This window comes from Polypterus senegalus, chromosome 4 (assembly GCF_016835505.1).
Source record: "Polypterus senegalus isolate Bchr_013 chromosome 4, ASM1683550v1, whole genome shotgun sequence".
Lineage (NCBI taxonomy): Eukaryota > Metazoa > Chordata > Cladistia > Polypteriformes > Polypteridae > Polypterus > Polypterus senegalus.
The window spans coordinates 234,117,547-234,125,439 of NC_053157.1; positions in this window are offsets into that span (position 1 = coordinate 234,117,547).

Sequence of the window (7,893 nt, forward strand, 5' to 3'; positions counted from 1 at the left end):
TCAGTATTGGAACAACCACGTGACATAATGAGAACGAGAGGTGGGAGTCACGGCGAAATGACAAACTCGTGTCAGTCACATTCGGTAGCCACTCGTCATGTCGGAAGATGGAGTCAATTATAAGGCAGAAGTCTTAAAACACCCGCTACTGAGCGCTGGCTGTGGAGGAGTAATTCAATAACGCGCCGAGCAAAGAGTAACTTCTCGAATTTATACTGCTGACTTCCTGACATTTGCGGTTTCTGTAGTAAATGAAAATAACAGTTTCAGCGAATGTATAAATACAAATAGTGCATGTGACAGAATAAGGAATGTCATTTTGTGGCCCACTTGATGCCTGTGGGGATGTTTGGTTTTGCCAAATGCCAACAGAAGTCAGAGAAATGTTAATATACATAGGCAATTGAACTGGTAGTTTGTTTATTTATGTATTTATTTGTTTACCATTAATACAGTGGTGCTTGAAAGTTTGTGAACCCTTTAGAAGTTTCTAGATTTCTGCATAAATATGACCTAAAACATCATCAGATTTTCACTCAAGTCCTAAAAGTAGATAAAGAGAAACCAGTTAAACAAATGAGACAAAAATATTATACTTGGTCATTTATTTATTGAGGAAAATGATCGAATATTACATATTTGTGAGTGGCAAAAGTATGTGAACCTCTAGGATGATCAGTTAGTTTGAAGGTCAGGTGTCCGGTGTTTTCAATCAATGAGATGCCAGTCAGGTGTGAGTGGGCACCCTGTGGTATTTAAAGATCAGTGATCTATCAAAGTCTGCTCTTCACAACACATGTTTGTGGAAGTGTATCATGGCGTGAACAAAGGAGATTTCTGAGGACCTCAGATAAAGAGTCGTTGATGCTCATCAGGCTGGAAAAGGTTACAAAACCATCTCTGAAGAGTTTGGACTCCACCAATCCACAGTCAGACAGATTGTGTACAAATGGAGGAAATTCAAGACCATTGTTACCCTCCCCAGGAGTGGTCGACCAACAAAGATCACTCCAAGAGCAAGGCACACGTGTAATAGTCGGCGAGGTCACAAAGGACCCCAGGGTAACTTCTAAGTAACTGAAGTCCTCTCTCACGTTGGCTAATGTTCATGTTCATGAGTCCACCATCAGGAGAACACTGAACAACAATGGTGTGCATGGCATGCAAGAAGAAAGCCAGTGCTCTCCAAAAAAAAACATTGCTGCTCGTCTGCAGTTTGCTAAAGATCACGTGGACAAACCAGAAGGCTATTAGAAGAATGTTTTGTGGACGGATGAGACCAAAATAGAACTTTTTGGTTGAAATGAAAAGCGTTATGTTTGGAGAAAGGAAAACACTGCATTCCAGCATAAGAACCTTATCCCATCTCTGAAACATGGTGGTGGTCGTATCAGAGTTTGGGCCTGTTTTGCTGCATTTGGGCCAGGATGGCTTGCCTTCATTGATGGAACAATGAATTCTGAATTATATCAGAGAATTGTAAAGGAAAATGTCAGGACATCTGTCCATGAACTGAATCTCAAGAGAAGGTGGGTCATGCAGCAAGACAACGACCCTAAGCACACAAGTCGTTCTACCAAAGAATGGTTAAAGAAGAATAAAGTGAATGTTCTGGAATGGCCAAGTCAAAGTCCTGACCTTAATCTGATCAAAATGCTATGGAAGGACCTGAAGCGAGCAGTTCATGTGAGGAAACCCACCAACATCCCAGAGTTGAAGCTGTTCTGTACGGAGGAATGGGCTAAACTTCCTCCAAGCCGGTGTGCAGGAATGATCAGAAGTTACCGGAAACGTTTAGTTGCAGTTATTGGGGGGTCACACCAGATACTGAAAGCAAAGGTTCACATACTTTAGCCACTCACAAATATGTAATATTCAATCATTTTCCTTAATAAATAAATGACCAAGTATGATATTTGTGTCTCATTTGTTTAACTGGTTTCTCTTTATCTACTTTTAGGACTTGAGTGAAAATCTGATGATGTTTTAGGTCATATGTATGCAGAAATAGAGAAAATTCTAAAGGGTTCACAAACTGTCAAGCACAACTGTGTAAGCAGGCTTAAAGTTTGTCGCTATTGGTAGAACAGTAAGAATTTAATCGTGTATATTAAAATACAGTACATGTATATAAATTTTAAATGTCGTCTTGTTTAAAAAAAAAAAATACCACTTTTTACACACTAATAAAAAGCAAAAATGTGTGAAGCCGAGAGACAAACACCCAAACACAAAAATCATTAAAGCAGTAAAAATAACTACAGTATAATTAAAAACTAAACGTGCAAGTTCGATTACCAAGTAGCAAGACAACACCTCAGCATTAAAGGAAGTATTTGGCTAAGCAACTTAAACTGATTTAGTATCAAATAAGTCTAAAGAACTAAAAAATCAACAATATCGGGAAAATATTTAATTCTCAGTTAGAGGATCTGTGCAGAGCTTTTTCAAAACCTGGCAGGATGTCATCAATAATATTTTAGAATAAGCTTTTAAAGCACTGAGGAAATAATTCTCTTCACATTTCTTTTTATTTTTTTTTTAATCTGCCTATTAAACTCATCAATTTATGTATTTTGATCAGCTTTAAGTTTTACTCCGTTGGCCATGCTCTCTCTCCCAGGGTGGGAGTTGGGTTGTTTTGTTTTCAATCCTATTTTTTGTAAAAATTGATCTATCTGTATGAAATGATTATAATAAAATCAATAAAAAAAAATCAACAGTATTTAACATTATCATTTTATTACGGATCTGTTAAATAAATATGGTGAAGCTGCAACATTTAAGATTTTGTATAAAAACAAAACAAAAGATAGGCCTACAACAAAACTAAATGAGATATTTAATATATTTTTGAGATAACCTGGGCATTAAAACTTTAATATTACATAACAGTATTTTTACAAACATTCAGTGTTTTAATACAAAATGAATGTGAGTTAATGGCAATACAACAGTCAGTCAGTCAGTCATTGTCCAACCCGCTATATCCTAACTACAAGGTCACGGGGGTCTGCTGGAGCCAATCCCAGACAACACAGGGTGCAAGGCAGGAACAATTTAGAATCGCCGATACACCTCACCTGCATGTCTTTGGACTGAGGGAGGAAACCCACGCAGACAACATGCAAACTCCACGCTGGGAGGACCCAAGAAGTCAACCCAGGTCTCCTAACTGTGAGGCAGCAGCGCTACCCACTGCGCCACCATGCCGCCCCCCCAATACAACACTTATCTAAAAAATATTGTTACACATTCAAACAACTAATTGACAATGGCTGCTAAAGCACTGCTTAAATATAAATTTACATTGTCACGCACGTGCGAGTAGGAGACAGCCAACAAACCCTAAGGTGAGTGAATACTCGCGAGATAAGGGGTTACGTCTCTCTCTTTTACTCCAGAAGCAAAGACGGAATATAAACACACCCTACACTGTTCCAGGACTCGTCATGGCCAACTCCCACCGTCACTTCTGTATCCCTCCCGACAACGTCACTGACGGTCCCGCTATGATGACGTCATTTCCTGTAGCCATTTTGTTTTCTCTACAAATATCCCACTGTTTCAGATGTCTGTGTCGAATGTCTATTTTTGAACCTATTGTTCATTTCATTTTGACCTGTCCACTGGACAATATACGGGGCAATTCCCCAACTCTTGAAAATGACTGGAAGTCGAATTCTTTCCTTTTACAACATACATTTTTCTGCTTAAATATTTTTTCTTAAACCATTAATTGTACTACAGTTTCTTACTGTGAAAAATATATGGTACCTTAATGTACAAACCAGATTCCAAAAAAGTTGGGACACTAAACAAATTGTGAATAAAAAGTGAATGCAATGATGTGGAGATGGCAAATGTCAATATTTTATTTGTAATAGAACGTAGATGACAGATCAAACGTTTAATCCGAGTAAATGTATCATTTTAAAGGAAAAATATGTTGATTCAAAATTTCACGGTGTCAACAAATCCCAAAAAAGTTGGGACAAGTAGTAATAAGAGGCTGGAAAAAGTAAATTTGAGCATAGCGAAGAGCTGGAAGACCAATAAACACTAATTAGGTCAATTGGCAACATGATTGGGTATAAAAAGAGCTTCTCAGAGTGGCAGTGTCTCTCAGAAGCCAAGATGGGTAGAGGATCACCAATTCCCACAATGTTGCGCAGAAAGATAGTGGAGCAATATCAGAAAGGTGTTACCCAGTGAAAAATTGCAAAGACTTTGCATCTATCATCATCAACTGTGCATAACATCATCCAAGATTCAGAGAATCTGGAACAATCTCTGTGCGTAAGGGTCAAAGCCGTAAAACCATACTGGATGCCCGTGATCTCCGGGCCCTTAAACGACACTGCACCACAAACAGGAATGCTACTGTAAAGGAAATCACAGAATGGGCTCAGGAATACTTCCAGAAACCATTGTCAGTGAACACAATCCACCGTGCCATCCGCCGTTGCCAGCTGAAACTCTACAGTGCAAAGAAGAAGCCATTTCTAAGCAAGATCCACAAGCTCAGGCGTTGTCACTGGGCCAGGGATCATTTAAAATGGAGTGTGGCAAAATGGAAGACTGTTCTGTGGTCAGACGAGTCACGATTCAAAGTTCTTTTGGAAATCTGGGACGCCATGTCATCCGGACCATAGAGGACAAGGACAACCCAAGTTGTTATCAACGCTCAGTTCAGAAGCCTGCATCTCTGATGGTATGGGGTTGCATGAGTGCGTGTGGCATGGGCAGCTTGCATGTCTGGAAAGGCACCATCAATGCAGAAAAATATATTCAGGTTCTAGAACAACATATGCTCCCATCCAGACGTCATCTCTTTCAGGGAAGACCCTGCATTTTTCAACAAGATAATGCCAGACCACATTCTGCATCAATCACAACATCATGGCTGTGTAGGAGAAGGATCCGGGTACTGAAATGGCCAGTCTGCAGTCCAGATCTTTCACCTATAGAGAACATTTGGCGCATCATAAAGAGGAAGGTGCGACAAAGAAGGCCCAAGACGATTGAACAGTTAGAGGCCTGTATTAGACAAGAATGGGAGAGCATTCCTATTTCTAAACTTGAGAAACTGGTCTCCTCGGTCCCCAGACGTCTGTTGAGTGTTGGAAGAAGGGGAGATGCCACACAGTGGTGAAAATGGCCTTGTCCCAACTTTTTGGGGATTTGTTGACACCATGAAATTCTGAATCAACATATTTTTCCCTTAAAATGATACATTTTCTCAGTTTAAACTTTTGTTCCGTGATTTATGTTCTATTCTGAATAAAATATTAGAAGTTGGCACCTCCACATCATTGCATTCCGTTTTTATTCACGATTTGTATAGTGTCCCAACTTTTTTGGAATCCGGTTTGTATTTGTATTTTAATTTTTTACAGTGTACTTGGGAACGATTGGAGGTGAGGATGTCTCATGTACAATAAGCCACTTCACATCGACTCTAATGACCACTGGAGTAGCTGTGCACTCAGCTGGACGAGCAGTGAAGGGATGTGTGGCTTTCAAAGCCTCAGACTCTGCTGACTTCTTTGTGGTAAGCGAGACCTTCTCTGGGATTTGCACAAAGAGTTCACAATGGACAGCTTGTCTGATATTTTTTCATGGAATGATCCTTTTAAATTCCATTACCTGGATCTTGTGCAGGTGTGGTAGAGTGTGTCATTATTTAACTGCTGATTAACAGACTTTAAATTCTAAATCTAAGAGAAAAAGCCTTCTCTGTTGCGCCACACCGTACCTCTTGATATTTTCAATTAAGACCAAGGAGCTAAGGGATGGGCGGCACGGTGGCACAGTGGGTAGCACTGCTGCCTTGCAGTTAGGAGACCTGGGTTCACGTCCCAGGTCCTCCCAGTGTGGAGTTTGCATGTTCTCTCTGTGTCAGCATGGGATTCCTCCGGGTGCTCCGGTTTCCTCCCAAGGACATGCAGGTTAGATGCATTGGCGATTCTAAATTGTCCCTAGTGTGTGTGTGTGTGTGTGTGTGTGTGTGTGCGCGCCCTGCCTGGAGTTTATTTCCTCTCATGCGCCCTGTGTTGGCTGGGATTGGCTCCAGCAGTCCCCCGTGACCCTGTCGTTAGGATATAGCAGGTTGGATAATGGATTGGTTTGTGAGGATTAAACATTCTCATTGTGTCTCTGTGAACTTTAAACACTTCTGACTACTTCACAGCTTTTTTTTTCCATTTCTTATTAATGCAGCAAACTATTGACTCATTCCTGCCATTTTTAGGGTCCACAGACACAAAGGGGTGTCCTGCTTTTATCATATGCAGAAGTGACACCTTCTGTTCTTTTTATCTGTAGGCTCGCTAGCACTAGGACTTTGAACAGCTCTAAGAAAACAGCACTGCAGACATTGTGGATACTTAGAAATGTACTCTGTGTGACAGTGTCTTGAACCCCCCCACTCCCCCCAAAACAAATCATAAAACTTTCAGGCAAACTAGTTACACTAATTTGTAGATTATATATTTTCAGCAAAAATAAGCAGCTAGTTCCAAACTGCTTCCCAAAAAATAAAAACAATATATTATTACTATACAATGCAGGAGAGGAAATTGGGAGAGTCCCTGAAATAGTCCTCTTGTTTCCTGTGTAGATAGATAGATGTGAAAGGTACTATATAATGATAGATAGATAGATAGATAGATAGATAGATAGATAGATAGATAGATAGATAGATAGATAGATAAAATGTAATTTTAGTATAGTAGGCAGAATTAGATAGATTGAATTTAATTTTATTATAGTAGGCAGGATTACGTAGATAGATACTGTCACACACATGCGACTAGGAGTGAGCTGAGTCGACCAAGTGGAGTTAATTACCCAACAGGCCAGGGGGTGGCGGGGTGCACTAAACCTATCTCTGTTATTTCTACAGACCAAATACGGGAAAACCTGCATGATTTAACATCACTTCTGGTCCCGGCACCCAGACTGACATCACTTCCGGTTCATGGCTTATAAAGCCGCCATTTTCTAAATCCTTCTCAGTTCAATCCTGGAACTCAACTTGACAACAACTTGTGTTCATTAAACTTTTTGCAGCCAGGGACAATATACAGGTGGCTGCCCCAAACCTTTCCAGTGTGTTGAGACTCATTCTTTTACAATAGATAGAATTCAATTATAACAATATACACACCAAATACAGGAAAACCTGCATGATTTAACATCACTTTCTGTTCCGGTGCACAGACTGATGTCACTTCCGGATCCGGCTAGATGACATCAGTTCTGGTTCATGGCTTATACCGCCACCATTTTCCAAAGCCTCGTCAGTTCAATCCTGGAACTCAACTTGACAACAACTTGTGTTCGTTAAACCTTTTGCAGCCAGGGACAATATACGGGTGGCTGCCCCAAACCTTTCATTCTTTCACAGTGGCGTAGTCGGCAGGATGGCCTTCTTGTGAAACCGGAAGCCAAACCTATACAAAGTCTCAACACACTATCGTCCCAACCGATTAAAGACCTATCAGCTAGGAGAGTACCGTTCTCGTGTTACCGAGCTGGGGTCTGACGGTGTGTGTCGGGAGGATCTGGAGCATGTTCCGACCCAGTTCTCCCTAAAGAGAACCTGGGACTGTAGGCAGAGGACCTACAGGCGAGGGCCAAGGTCAAAAAGGAACAAAGTGGAGACCTATTATGGGCTCCTGAGGTTGGAGACTGACCCAAAGATCCCCACAAAGGAAAAATCCTTTGATAAAGGTGAGGGCGCCTCGGGTTGGCAGGCAATGGATTTACTGAATTGGGAATATAACCCGGCGGAGTCTCTCCGAAAACAGGCCATGACACCCTGGCAGAAAGTCGGGTGTTGGCTACGGCTATATAATAGAAATGCCCGCAAAATTGTGGAAAAAGTGG